The following is a 15783-nucleotide window of genomic DNA, read 5'->3' as shown; positions in this document are numbered from 1 at the left end:
AAATCCATACACTGATTCCCAACCATTGAATCTATTTTGTATTTCAATAACACAATAGAGAGAAAATGTTTTAAAAAATCTTTTTTATTCTTTGTTACACAACCCTGATGAGTTAACCTAGGAGACAAAAAAAGACGGCAATCACATGATGGCATGGCAGTAAGTTACTTTTAAATGCAATTATTAAGCATACTTTGGCTTATGGATGTCAAAGTAAACGTATTTTCTTCAGTAATAGCTTTAAAATGGCTCCAGATAGCCATCAGTGCCCTTTCAGAAAGGCTTAGTTGTTCACTTAAAGTCTAGCCAGAGAAATAAAAGGGTGAACGAAAATAAAGCAGTACCTAAACTGAAATTATTTACTCCTTCATCTTTAGATATCCAAAAAGCATCACTTAGTTTTAAGTATTTGTTTTGTTTATAATTTTGCTAATTTTACTTTACTCAGAGATGCTGTATTTCTCTCAAGCAAGATTAACTTGAACGGCTGAAATAGATGAGCTTAATTTCAGAATTAAGCTAAACACTACAAGGCTGTGCAATTTCATGTAAACTCAATATCACAAGTGCAGAGTTTTAGGGAAGACAACATCTGGCATATGTTGTTACTGACATACTACAAACAAAAGGAAGCTTGTAACTTCAAAGTTTTATTAGAAAGTCAGTATTGGAAAGATGATCCCACTTCTGAGAAAAGAACCCTTTGTGACTTCAATATTCATCCTGTTGGTAGCTTCCTACATCAAAACAATTCAGTTATTTGCTAGGTAATGCTCTCTAACAAGAACAAGAAATAGACTTCAGCATGTTCCCTTAATTGGCAATAAAGGCATAGGAGTATTTTATAATATGAAGAGTCTTTTTTCCCCATATATATAATTGGAAAAAGTCTGAAATCCATTAATGACATCAGAAAGTAAACATAGGCGTTTAGGAATTAACAGTCTAAAATATGAAGGCATTAACCTATAAAGCTCATTATTATCTAAACCAGTCCTTTCAGAAAAAAAAAATTGGGCAAAAGTATACGGACTATATGTAGACGGAATTGTTTTTCCCCAAATTGGCTATCTAACTTTTATAATTTTATACCTTTTCTTTACAAGTGTGCACTCTCAAACTGCTGCTTATTTACTGGTTCATAACCAAGGTTGAGCTACTGCCTAAAATCCAAGCCAACAACTTCACACTGATCATGTATAACCAGTCCTGGACTTTCTTTTTTGAAGAAAACAGCTTAGTATCTTAGTGTCACCAGTGCACTTCATCCACAGCTTATCTCTCGCTAGGAGATGTCTGTGAAGAAGCGATGCAGGACCACGTTGTTCAATAAGGTGTCATAAAACATACACACATAAAATATGTCTACATGGCTGCAGGATCCCATGGAAAAAAAAAGAACACAATCCCACCTTCTGCATTTCTTGACATTTTGATCCAGATTCCAGGGGAGCCGAAAGGCCATTTCACACAACACACTTGGCAAAATCTACTTGTACTACAGCTGTACTGCCAACGAGGAAGTCACTTAAGCGCAGCAGAGTCCCTCTGGTACCATTGATTCTTCTCCAACAAGCATTAATAAAAACAGAATAAACACACTGTGCCTGGGGTGGGACTCCACATCATCAGCAAAATCCATGTAATATTTGGTTCATATTATTTAGGCTAAGGATAAGGCTTGACATGTTACTGGGTCATGACTCCTTTTGTGCCTTCGCAAAGGGAAGCTTGCAGATTTTCTTTGTAGCAAAAGATTTGGCCACCAAAATCTGGATGTGCTAGAAAGAGTTTTGTAGAATCCCTTGGCATTTCATATCAAAGCAACAAAGGAAAGTGTAACATTTTTCCTTTGCAGCTCAAACTAGAACTAGACCCTATACCTGCTAAGAGCCACATTTGGATGGTGAGGGTCAGCATATGCAAATCCCTTAGTGGGATCAGAATGTTAATTGCTACACGCTCAAATTATTTGCTTTCAGCTGCTTTAAATACATCATCCATCAAAGATAAATTACAGTATTTAAATTGCCTTCTGCCTGTTGTTTCTCAAAGGAAAAAAAAACCCAAACCAGTCTTCAAATAGTTACAAAATAATCAATATGAAGAATTACTCCATATTTGCCTTTCTTGATTTTCCACCTAATTCAGAAGGAGGGCAACTGCTTAAACAGTATACTTGAAAAACTACAACAATGTAACACCTCATCCTGTAATTATTTAGTAAAGTATTTTTAAGGAATCCTTGTTCCATGACATTATAAGTACATTAGGAAACAACATTATTAGCCTGCTTCCTGCAGTGGTACCTTTTGTGCTTTATAGCTCAATGTAAACATGAATGCAGAATCTGTGAAGAGGCATCCTATGCTTACGGCAATGAAACATACGTCTGGCACACAGAAGTACTCAGACTCAGTAGTTTTCCTTCTCAGATGAATTAATACTGCAGGCTATTTTTCACGCTATTGTTTTATTCCATATGACTTATTGCACGAATTGCATTTAAATTTATTTTAGCACTGAAGTCAAAAGAAACTGTAAAATATCCAGATGTGATTCTCATTTCAGTCTGTGGCTACATTTGACAATTCCTTTAAAAATATTTGAGATACTTATAGTACCATAAACATAATTTCATTTGTTTTTCATATTTAATCATTATTTCATACCATTAATATCATACTCAATATATAATAAAAGAGATTGTGTTTGCATCCAAAGACAGATTACAGACTTCACAAAGATGAGTAGAGAAATAATTTTTCAAATCTTGAGCCTTGTGCTCATATTTGACCTGGACATCTAACTGAAATTATTGTATTGTTAAAGCTTTCAGTAAAGGAGCAGCTCCATTGCTCCTAACAGATCATTTGGATGTGCAACTTGCTGGTACATTTGACAGTTGGATGTGAGATCTTTCAAGTTTTTATACGCATTTTATAAATTAATAAAACCCCATCACAGGAAGTCCTCCTAAATGCCCTGATCCTCCTCCTGTGTGGTTAGTGCTGAGGCAAGAAAACACAAAATCCATCATGGGATGGAAACACCCCCACCCCTGCTCCAGGAACACAGACACATTTAGTCATACATGGGAACAGTCTCATTTTGTTCTATTCACACTCGTGAAGTTAAGCACATAAACTGCCTGCCTGGCTGAAAGGCACATTAGCAAAAAAAAATCTTCTATGTCAAAGTTGAGGGGTGAGACTCACAGACCTCCAGGCGAGCATCGCACCTCCCAGGTCTCTGTGTTCTGCTCCCATAGGATGCTTGAGGGGTTGAGCCAAGGGGCACCAGTAGAAAAAAAATAAACATATGACTGCTATTGCTAGCATCCAGTCATTACACCTATATCACTAATTCATGCCACATGAGGATGTTGACAATTTAAAATTAAAATCTGCAACACTTTCCTACTGTCTCAATGTGTGTAATTTAAGAAGACAAAAAGACGAAAGGAGGTACTGCACTGTTTCGTACACTGTCTTTCATGTTAGGCTAAAGTACAGCCGTATTGTTCCCAACCTAGAGTAGCAGTTGCGTTATTTTCTTTGAATTAACTCAGCTTATTTTGCTAATATAAGTAACAATTAGATTGTTTTGTAAGGTCAAGAATGCATCACAAAAATGAATACTTTGTGCACTTAAAAATGGAAAAATATAGGAATGCTATTTCCATTGCAATCCAAAGAATAAATGACTAAAGACTTTTGTTAGGCACGTGTTAGATAAAACATTTTAAGTATAATTTCCAACTTATGAACAACCACTGCCGCTGAAAGACAAACTACAGGCACTTACAGTTAGGTGACAGCAGCCTAGCTTTACCATCTTTTGTATAGTAAAATTAAATTTAATTCTCTGAAATTTCCCAGCCAAGGAATGTGAACAGGCCAACAGAATTCTTTAGCTGAGCTTTCTCCCACTGAACCCAGTCTATGAACCCATGTCATTACCCAAGAAAGGGCTGACATAGTCAATGAAGCTAAAATAACAACTAGACAGTAGTTTTACTTACAGCCATAAACTGGTAAGCAAGACTACTATCCAGCGTGCAGGCACCACCATACATGCCATAGTTGGGGGCTACCAAACAGTGTGAGGAGCCAGGAGATTTGGTTTGTGCAGAGTTACCTCAAGCTCAGAGTTCATCACCTGGCAACTCTTTTCCTTCTCAAGGCTGGCTCTGGCTGCTAGCAGAAAAGAAAAAAAAGGCCTGTTTAGCCTCAACCTGTGTGTTCTTCACAGGAAGACTCCTTTACCCTTTCTAATGAAGACTGAGTATATATTATGCTGTTCATAATTCATTCAGGTAGGAGTGAGTAGGGGAAGCTGATGCTAGCAGATACGCTGCACATGGCCATGGCCAAGATAGCCAACACCCAAATTAACTCAAACTTTAAAAGCTTTCCACAAGCCCCCGTGAGAAAAATCACAACATGCTGAAGACCTCTGGCAAGGTTTTGTCTATAAAAGGAGTCGCTCACAGAGTGGAAATTCAGACACAAACTGTAAGCTAGTGAGGCTTACAAAACACTAACTAGTGACAAGTACAGACTAAGCTGATCCCCCAGTAGTATTGTCTCTTTTCTCAACCTCCACAGATTTTTTATTTCTTTTTTGAAAAGACACTATGAATAAATTAAATAGAATAATAAGGCTTTTCACATCAGGAACTATTGTTGACGTTATAGAAGATACAACACAGTCAGATAGAACAGGTTGTGTTGAAAGAACAACCCAGAAGCAGGCAGGGACACATGGTGACACTGAAACACTGGGGATTGTTCTGTATGTAAAGCCACAACTAGTGCAAGCTGACCTAGCTTCAACCCTCCTGGAAGGAATACCAAAAGACATGAATTCACACTTCTGGATTGTTTCTGTACCCAGCTAGTGAACCACATGTCTTTGTACTCCTGCCTATGCTTGTCTTCCAAACAATTCTGTTTGCATGGACGATGGCATTTTTCTTGTTTGGAGTCATGCTTCAGTTGGCTTAAGTGCCCGATCCCTTCATTTCAATGTCTAAACCTACACATAAAAACTAAATATAAGCAGCCCAGGGATAATGGTGATAAACTGATAAAATGATGATAAAATGACTAAAATATTAAATGCTAGCATAAGGCCAACTTTATGCACGTACTCACTATCCTAATAAATAATGGTCTCTGTTAACCCTTCTTATAGTTTTTATCTGTAAAAACATGGAATGCTGCATCCTTTTGTTAGAGCAGGAGAGGGAGATTAAGAGAGGGAGACTCGATTACCTACACAAGTCATAGAGCATTTCTACTTTCTGGTTCTCCAGTCCAAGTCTAGAGGCATTCCCAGAGTTAAGTCGAGAGAGCTGGCAGGAGAGTGTGGTAGAGGAATGACAGCAACCACAGGACCCCACAAGGGAAACAGAACAATTTTTTCCACTAGGGAATTACCCATTGGGTTTCTTCAGCTATCCTGTTAGTACAGAGGATAAGATTTTTCACTGCCAAAACCTGTAATTTTAAAATAAGTAATAAAATCCCAGTATATCTTTATTATATATGGTAGAGTTTATTTTTAGTACATTAATTTTTACATCTATTTTCTTTCGAATTATGGTCTTTTAAAACCTCAAAGATCAGGTAAATGTCAACAAATATCAATTATTTTTAAAATAATACTCTGGAGCAGCAAACTTTATATAATATGCTATTTTAACAACAAAACTAAGGCAATTATTAGCCTTTTGAAGAGAAGGGATGCAAAAATTATTGTTGCTTTATAGAAAAGCTTAATGAGGTTTTGTAGCAAGTACTGCTTTTATTGTATTTTCTTATAACAAATGCTTGAAATAGCTTCCAGAAAACATTCAGCAGATATTTATTTCCCAACAATAGATGACTGTAACAAAGCACATAAAAACCTCTCATTCTCTTCCTGTGTGTTTGAGCTTCAGCAGTATGACCAAATGACAATAATGAATTGACTTTTCTGTAAAAGTAAAGCAGTAGATACTTTGCAGATGTTAGAAATGAGTGGATGAAAAGGAGGGAAAGCTTATTATAAAAATAACTGAAAGAGGAATGAACTTGAATAAATTGAGTTGATATACTCATATAAAGTATGATATACATTGCTACTTAAAATTGCATGATACCAAATGTTCGTTTTTAACAAACCATACCACAGTATTTGTATTTATAGTTCCTATGGGTGAACTTGATAAATACCCATGAATAATTCAAGCATTAGCAATGTCTTACTTTGTCACATTAAAAACAAGTAATTCTAATTAGTGGTCTATGAAGCATATAAAATCCATGGATTTTATGGGAAAAATGACAAAATGAACAACAAAGGGAAAAGGAGAGGGAACAACAGAGTGGATCATTTGTCTAGCTTCTCTGTTATGTCTGCGAGGGAGAGAACAGCACTTGCAAGCATGCTTGTGTGGCATAGAGAAATGGTGAATATTTTTATTCCAACTTTTAACTCCTTTCAACCATCTGAAGTAAAAAGTCTATTAGTCTGCTTTTTTCCACTGTTGATAAAATGCAAAAGTGATTGCAATAATTGCACATGCTTAATCTTAGGAGGGAAATCTGGGAAAAAATTTATGCCTTCTGCACTAGGAATTGATTAAAGGCAGCATTTTTTAATCTATCCAATGGATTTAAATACAATACAGAAAACTGTTAATGGTTTAAAAGCTATATCGAAGAGCGACAAATGGCATCATTCATTACTCAGCCCATACACATCTGTAGTTATGCCAAAGTAAAATATGTTCATGATATCTCTAGTCATACATGCAACAAATAGCAGTATGCTAATAAATGTAGTTTCATAGAATTTCTCCACTGTATTTAACCTACTCTAATGGGAATGGCTTGAAAACTTTTTAATATTGACTTGCCTATTAAGCCATTCAGTAATTTAAATAACCATCTTCAGCAGTCCCAAATTTCATTAATCCTCTGAAGACAGAACTACTGACCAAAACAATGAATACAATAGTTTTTAATTTAGCTACATATGAGAGAAAAGCACTATCCATTACAATGATGAATCAAAAAGCAAATGCAGTCTCATAATTGTAAATGCTGAATGTCACCCAAGGCAGCTAAAATACAAGGCTGTAAGTCCTCATCATAAAATGATGTTGTAATTCCTTGTATCATGAAATAACATTTTTTTCATGACTGCACATACTCTAAATCAGAAAAACACGGGTAAATATTTTCTTTAGTTTAAATTCTGCCTGAGACTGCTTCGCTTAAGTCTGTTCCAACATCAATGAAAAGACCAGTACCTGAAGCTGTGAAGTCTCTGACACAGAAAGGTCCTGAGAAAGAGCCTTTTAGCTGCAGGCTTTACGTTTTCTCAGCAGATATTGTTCATGTTCATTCTAATGCATCCTTTCTCTACCACAGTTTCTTTCACTGGAAGCCTTATCTTGAATTGCTATATACTCTACTACCCTACTACAATCATTAATGAGCTAAAGCATCAATTTTCTGCAAGTAATTTTTCTTCCTTTTGCTGATGCTTTCCGTATAAAAACATCTGATAACTATGCAATCAACAGAATATTTACAATAATCGAACAACTAAGCTGCTAGTAGGAAGTTTTTCACGGGATTATTTAACAATAGCAAATCTGAAAATAGGTATCACTATTATCATGGCACAGTACATGGTCACCTGGAGAAAGAAAGAGAAGGTTTTCTTGTGTGGAAAAGTCCAGGAACAGCAGCAATATTACAGTGGTCAGAAGGGGAAGTACTGAATGAGAGAGACTACTCCACTGACAAAGCATAAACGGACAATTCATTACAATTCCAAAATAGTTATAAAAAAAAATATCACTGTCAGATTTTAGATAATTCACTAATAGGAAATAGGATTACTTTGACAGATAATTTATTCAGAATAAATGAATCACTGAGTTTAGTCCTGATGGAGATCTATCAGAGATTCAATTTCACTACTCAAAATAGAGTTAGGTAAATAAGAGACTCTTCAGTTTGATGCCTGAATGAAAAAGATCAGATCAATCAGAAACATTTTGTTAGGCCTAAAATGAAACATAACTTTCATTCAAGAATTATTTACCGCATTAGCCTTATTTTCAGGTTAAAAAAAAAAAAAAGTATCACCACTTTGAAAAGTCAATCTCATTTGAAGAACTTGAAACCAATCATTAACTTCTTTTTAAAAAAATTGCTGGTTTTAGCAGCTAAAGTTTCTTAGATTAACTGCACATGAATTTGCAAACAGAAAATAAACTCTGAAGAAAGACGCAGCTTCAGAGGACTGCATTTTTTCCCTTCTTTCAATCCCCACCAGTGCTCCCCAAATTACAGACTCAGAGAAACATTGGCTGGAAGGAGCCTCTGGAGGTCATCTTGCCCTGCCTCCTGCTTGGGACTGCCACCAACTCCAGGTGAGCTCAGTCACGCCTCTGCCTGGCCAAGTCTTGAAAATCTTTGAGGGTGGAGATTTTACAACCCGAGCAACCTGTTCCAGAGCTGCACTACCCTCCCTGAGAAAAGTTCTTCCTAATGCTCGTTTTGTACATGTCAAGCTGTAATTTATGGCCTGTGCCCCTTACCATATCGTCTGGCACTATCAAGAAGATTAACTCTCAGCCAGCTAGTAAGCTGTCACAAACTCTTAAGGAACTAGCGTTAAAAGCCACCTTTTTATAGACACAAACTCTAGCATTAGAGATATGGAATTGCCAATTCCCTGAGTTCACGTAAAAGTTTCATGAATTCCTGTAGAAAATATAGAGCTCAGTGCTTAGGAAAATAGGTATTCATAATTTCAGTTATGTATATTTTTCTGAGATGTTAGAGCAAGAGAGGTGTTACAGACCTTCTTCCCTCTTGTAGTGACCACAGACATAGTCACCACAGAAAGTACTAATGGAAATACAAAAAAAAAAAAAAAATCAGGTGTAAACAACAACGTCTATTGGAGGCTGCCATTTCTGCTCATTTTCATGGGAAAAAAAGAGACTTACAAAGAACCCAGAAGACTAAAGGGTTTCATATACAAATTATTTTAAAACAGTTTTGTAATAATGAATTGTATTTTACAGATGTTTTGAAATACTTGACAGAACTTCCAAAAACATACAATTACAGCTACTTGAAGTAGTTCAAGAAGCCCAGAGCAGAATGCTTTCTTTTTAAAATTGTCTAGTGCTTTAAAATTAATTTAGCAAGAGCCTATCTAATTTCAGTGGATTCCCTCAGTTTTCATCTTTTAACTTTCAAAAGAAGTGTAAAAGAATGTATCTCATTTTTATGCACTATAATGGCAGTGAAAGCAGAAACAACAAACAGAACAAGCAATTCCTCAGCTCATGGCTTCTGTACTCTACTTTCCCTTGATTAAGGTGTAATCAAGTCTGTGACTGCAAAGCAGGACAGGAAAAACTGATTATGTCTGAATTTGGTAAATCTCACCCTGATAGACTATTTATTTCAATGATGAAAGACTAAGTTTTTGAAGGGCTATTTTATTTAAACAGGAAACAGTACTTGATTTTTAATAAAACTATGGTCATGGTGTTTTTTCTGTGTCTGAGGATAAGATAGCCAAGATAGCAACAACGTATTTGTTTTATTTCTCCTTCCATATTCAGGTGTAGTATGCAAACCAAACTTGAAGAGTTTTAATGTACCACTGTACATACCAGTCTAAATACTATTCTCCCTCATCAAACACAAACTGATGAAAACAAAAATTCATTTTTCTAAATTCCTCAATTCTCCCAGGTACAGAAACACATCCCTCAATGTAATACCCCTCCTGGGGAGTTCTGTACTAGCACAATCTAAATGCAATAAAAATTCTTTTTTAAGAATCCTTCTTTTCAATCATGGAATTAAGCAACAAAGACAAATAAAATCCACATGCTAAGCTATAACATAAAAACTTTTTATTTCTGTTCTATATCTAAGCTCCATGTTTTTTTGAGTGTGTTCCAAATTTGCTTAAATGAATTCTCCAGTCCCCAATGTTTTAAAATAACCACTTTTTAAAAACTTTCACTGTGCTAATGTTTGTTTCCATAGAAACAGGACTGAAAGCAGGAGCTGCTGTTAAAAGAATTAGAATTCTCTCCCTCAAATGAAAGACTTAAAAATAATAATATATTAATAAAACTATTGTCAGAATATATATTTTCTCATTTTGCAGAAACAGAGCATGATCTTACATCCACTGGAGTTAATAGGATTATGACTTGTGATTACAATAGAATAAGCCTAAATTGCTAAGAACATATTGCTGAGTTTAAAAACCTGATCAAAAGACCATTCAGTTAAATGGATAATTTTCTAATGAATTTTTAAATTAAATTTAGCAGGTGACTGTCAGATGAGGCCATTTTTAGAAAGATAATTATGAGCCAAAAATGTAAACCAATAGATACTAAGGATTATTACTATTTACGTACTTTATTTCTATTACTGTTGCTTAATTTTTTGAGTGTGAATTACTTCATTGAAACCTGATTGGAAGTCTTTTACAGTTAGTCAGATACATTTCTAAACCACAGCCAGACAGTAATTGAATCTATGGACATCATGCTGGCATAAACCTAAACTTCTACAGAATTAAGAACCTACTTATTTTACAGTAATTAACAATTTTGCATTTTTCCTCACAAAAGCCATTCTAAGTGCGCCTCTCTGTATACCTTGTAAACATTTAAACACCTCTTGTAACAAAATCAGTAACTTAAGAAATCATAATTTACCTCCCCCAAAACCATAACTTCAGTTAAAATCGTGAAGAGAGAATCTATCCAGGATTGGCTTGCAGTTAGTAAGGTTCCTGAACTCACCAAAATCTTACCTGTGCAAAGAGTCCTAACTGAGTTAAGACACTGCATTATTCGGATTCATTGCTGCACAGCTATAATTTTTAAGTCTGAAATGATACATAAAGACAACTTTTCTTCCTTTGCATCAGCCCCAACCACTTCACTCTCTGGATCAGCTTCTGTTATACTACATATATATACTACTATACAGAAGAACGAAGCTGGTGAAGGGTCTAGGGAACAAGCCTTATGAGGAGCGGCTGAGGGAACTGGGGTTGTTTAGCCTGGAGAAAAGGAGGCTGAGGGGAGACCTTATTGCACTCTACAACTACCTGAAAGGAAGTTGTAGCAAGGTGGGTGTTGGTCTCTTTTCCCAAGTAACAAGTAATATGACAAGAGGAAATTGCCTGAAGTTGCGCCAGGGGAGGTTTGGATTGGATATTAGGAAAAATTTCTTCACCAAAAGGGTTGTCAAGCACTGGAACAGGCTGCCCAGGGAAGCGGTTAAATCACCATCCCTGGAGGTATTTAAGAGATGTGTAGATGTGGTGCTTAGGGACATGGTTTAGTGGTGGACTTGGCAGTGCTAGGTTTACGGTCGGACTTGATGATCTTAAAGGTCTTTTCCAACTTAAATGATTCTATTATTAAGGCAGAGACAGCCTTTGATAGCTCAGGTTTGCATGAAGCTTAGGGATTTCCCAGCTGCAGAGCTTAGAGAGGCCCAATGAATCAGTACTGGTCACAGTGACAGCAGCAGCCAGGGTTTGGCAGGACAGTTGCCATCAAGTTTAGAAGGAATCACGGCAAAGAGAACATCTGAACAGCTTCAGGCTTTGAGAATTCTTCCAGACTTTCCACCATTGAGGAATGACGCAAAGCTATTGTTGCAACTCTCCTACACAAGGTCTTACTGTGTACATACCCTTTTCTACAGCTGACTAAAATTGCATATTCTGTGACACACACAAAATATTTTCATCTTCAAAAGTTAATTCTTTACCTTTTCATCACCCAATTATTTACCCTGCTGTTCTCAATAATTTGCCATCCTGCTGCACATGCCTAGTCAAATCCCTCCAGTTCTCCTGAAGCCCCCAGCCTAGTTAGGTTGACTAACCTGAATAATGTTGTCATCATAAATTTTACCATGCAAATACCTTCACTGACATTCTGAAAGATGACACAGGTTTTTGCATCATTTCAAGCTGAAACTCATCAAACAACTGGTAGCAGTCTTACTATGGACTTTGAGCCCCACCACCAAAATTGGTGACCCTGTGTGAGATTAAGACATTTACCATTTTCTTCGTCAGATGTTCAGTCTGGAGAATTCATTGCATCTGGCCTATGGTTGTGGGGAGAGTTTTGCACCCTTCTGTAAGGGTAAAACTTCCTTATAAAGCTCAAAATACACCAATTTATTTTCCTATGCTTACAATTTTTATCATACATAGAAGAGAATCCTGATAGATAAACCTTTGCAGAAAGTATCATGGCTGAACTTTACAAACGTGCAGGCATTTTTAATAAGCTTTTTTTAGGCATTATTTCAACTAAACTACTATTTACATCTCAACTCCACATATTTTGATCAACTCTGCAAGAAAATGACTACCAGTACTTTTTCTAAGAGAATCTATTTATACTAGTAGGTTAGCCTCCTAATTTCTAAATTCCTTTAAAATTTTGAAACGAGACATTTTAAATCTTTTAATTTGCAACTTACACGTTTACTATTACCACCTTAGGTTTTTCTCTATATTAGAAAACCATTCCCATGAAAAAGGTTTCTTCCTCCACAATGCACCATGATTCAAGAAAACAGTTAACTTCTCAGCATTGTATCTACTTTCCTTGTTTTCTCCCTCTGGTTGACCAAAGAGGCCATCAACTCCTTTGAAATACCTTGACAGTGGGCAAGTACTTCTTTAAGATTATTTTACCACTTGAACTATCTACACTAGGAATTTAACTCCTGTAATTTCCATTCTAGATATTTTCTGCTGTAATTTATGCTTTAAAAAAATTACTACAGCTGAATTTAAAACTCTGAAGTACTTATGTTTGCCCCAAGTAATTAAACTTTGCTTGTGAGATTATAACATTAAAGTGCCATTTATCAACAAACTAAGGATTTTGCTTCCTTTAATTTTGATGCTAGGTTAGTTTATTTTTAACATTGAATTCTTCATTGTATGAAATCCCCTGCCTAAAGGTTAGTTTAACTGCGTTAGATTTTGGCACTTTTCTTATCATTAAATGGTATGAAATTCTTTGGATATGATATGGCTATTTCAAGTGTCTGATCCAATTTGTTCTGTCTGTAAAGTTGATTGTCAGGTACCACATAACTGTATTGATTTTTGTTGAGATTCTACTGTGTTTCAGGAACATCTATTACAGCAAGGCTCTTTCTATGATATTTCTTCTCATTGATTTCTTCTTCTAAGTAGTGCTAATCAAAACTGGTAAGCATTTTTCATTCCCCAAATTACATGTAAATGATAATATGTTTTCTTAAAAAGCACTGCCCGCTGTCACCCTCAGTTGGCAATTACTTACAGTTTGAGGACATTTCAGGTTAAACAAGGAAAATGTTTGGAATAAAGTCCTGATAAAAAATACCCCCCCCCCCCGCCCAAAAAAAAAAAAAAAAAAAGTTAAAGCTTTGTCATCTGGTGCAAGGCCTACTAGCTTATAAAATCAAATGATTTTATAGAGGTTATAAACTTAAAACCCTGACTCTAATATGTGTTTTTGCAGGAGAAAAGTGCAGCTTAAAGGAAATCTTGCAATGAACATGTCTATTTTCAGAATTGTGGGGTTTACTCTTCCTCATGTAATATGCAAATAAAATATTCCAGCAGTTTAAATTGCACAGTATACCAGTTTCACTGGTGTATTTGTGCTTCTGCTCCATGTAATGGGCAAGTGACAGGAGAAAATAGGATGGCTCTTCTCTCCCTAGTGCAGTTATATTGGAATTCTGCCCAAAAATCTGGAGCCACATTTTGTTTTGATATAACATTTTATTTAGTCATAACTGTATTTTGTAAATCTGTATTTTGCTGTTAGGTCTGCAGTAGTCCAATGAACAAAGCTGGGTCATATAGCTATCATAGTGGACTTCTGAAGACATCTATATTCACTTTGGACTGCCCATTCAGTTTGTCCTCTGGTTTTGTATCTTATTTTGTTGCTAATTACAGATGACCTCATATTTACGGTCAGTTTGGATTGTATATTCCTTTATTTCCACTTCTGTTGGCGTCTTCCTTGTAAAACAGAAAAAAAGTCACAACCTATTTCATTTCAAAAGGCAAGTTTTTATCTTGTGGAAAGGAGTCTTAACTCCCATATTGGAATTTTTTAGTTATCCTTGTACTCAGTGTCTCATAGTTTATAGACAGAGTGTTAAAATGCCCCATCAGTAGAAACTTGTTATTTTAAAAATGTTATATAAACAGCATCTTAGTTTCAACCACTCATTACTTTGCCACATTTCACCAGCAGCTTCTCTGGACCCTGGGCTACAAGAGGAAATGTCATAACACACACAGATGCCACTCAATCCCTATGACATCTTTGGATGCCTAGAAGTGCATGACTTCACGGTGACTCATAACACCACCAGCAAGCCTACCCTGCTCACTCTGGAGGTAAAGCAGCCACAAGTCCCCAGTAGTCTAAAACATCTCGCATGAGCTCAGATCAAATTAATCTTGCTCCTTCTGCTGCAGTGGATTTATGGTAGGATGACTGGTAACATCAATTGGAAGAAAACATAGTCTACCTTTGAGTTTCTATTCAATAGGACACAGCATTTGTCCAGTAGCATTCCTGCTCTGGATTCCCAGACATCCTCATTTCCCATTTTTGTACGTGAACAAGAATAACGTTCAATGCTTTGCAAGGACCAGAAAAGTTACCACCAATGACTAGAAGACAAGCTGAGGAAGTTCAAGCTCTAATTTTAGCTTCCTCTTAGAAGAACTCTGCCACAAACTTATTCATAGTTCCACATAATCTTTCCTCCCAGTGCACATAAAAGCAGAAAATAGCTGGCTGAAATATTTTTTGCCCCTTTTTTTCCCCCTGATGTTACAGATTCCCTTATTTATGTGTTTCTTTTGCTTCTACATGCTTCACAGTTAAGCCACTGACACATTCTATATATGCAGTTTTAAACCTACTTCTCCCATCTCACCATTTCAGTGATGTTAGTTTTACCGCTATTTCATCACAAACTTTATTCTGCCCTTCCCACACCCTCCCTTATGTTCAAATCCCAGATACTTCATTATGTGATACTTCATCATTCATCTCAAACAGGAACTCCATAGAAGGAAGGAAGCTATCAACAGTGGTACCATGCACACTTCTGATTATTTATAACTAAGCATGTTATCATGTCAGTGTGCTTCCAAAGTCTTCACTGATTTTGTTAATCATGTAGACCAGTGGCAGGATAAACTTAAATGAAAGTAAGGTAGACAGCAATTTGAATTTTCATTTTAGTAGACTGCTAAGTGTCATAAATGTGGGATAAAAATAATAACTTCAGCATTGTTTTTCTGAAGGATTCAATGAGAATATTAATTCGTTCCACCATACCTTAAATAATGATAATAGGAGCACAATTATATTTCATGAATAGTGTTTCATCTTGATATTTTTTTCTCCCCTTAGATATACCCAGTAGAATAGGAACATTTTAGATAATTACACAACAGAAAGGACAGTAATATACAGATCATATTTTTTGTTACTTTTGCAAGGCCCCCACTCACAGACAAATGCTATATGTTTTCCTATGAATACACAAGAGCAGCATTGGTGAATTTATGCAAGCAACACGTTTCAAGACTGCCAACAATGAAGCATCGTTCAAACTGCACTGTATTTTATGAATAAGCCTGTAATGTTATATTATGATGAATCTATTTGAC

General features: G+C 36.0%; 1 protein-coding gene across 1 annotated transcript in view; it reads right to left on the bottom strand.

The window, feature by feature from the left end:
• The window catches only part of CCSER1 (coiled-coil serine rich protein 1), a 731922-nt gene that overhangs the window by 126689 nt on the left and 589450 nt on the right, over positions 1-15783 (bottom strand). The window lies entirely within an intron of this gene.

Source organism: Mycteria americana, chromosome 4, assembly GCF_035582795.1.
Source record: "Mycteria americana isolate JAX WOST 10 ecotype Jacksonville Zoo and Gardens chromosome 4, USCA_MyAme_1.0, whole genome shotgun sequence".
Taxonomy (NCBI): Eukaryota; Metazoa; Chordata; class Aves; order Ciconiiformes; family Ciconiidae; genus Mycteria; species Mycteria americana.
This window is presented reverse-complemented; position numbering and strand designations above follow the sequence as displayed.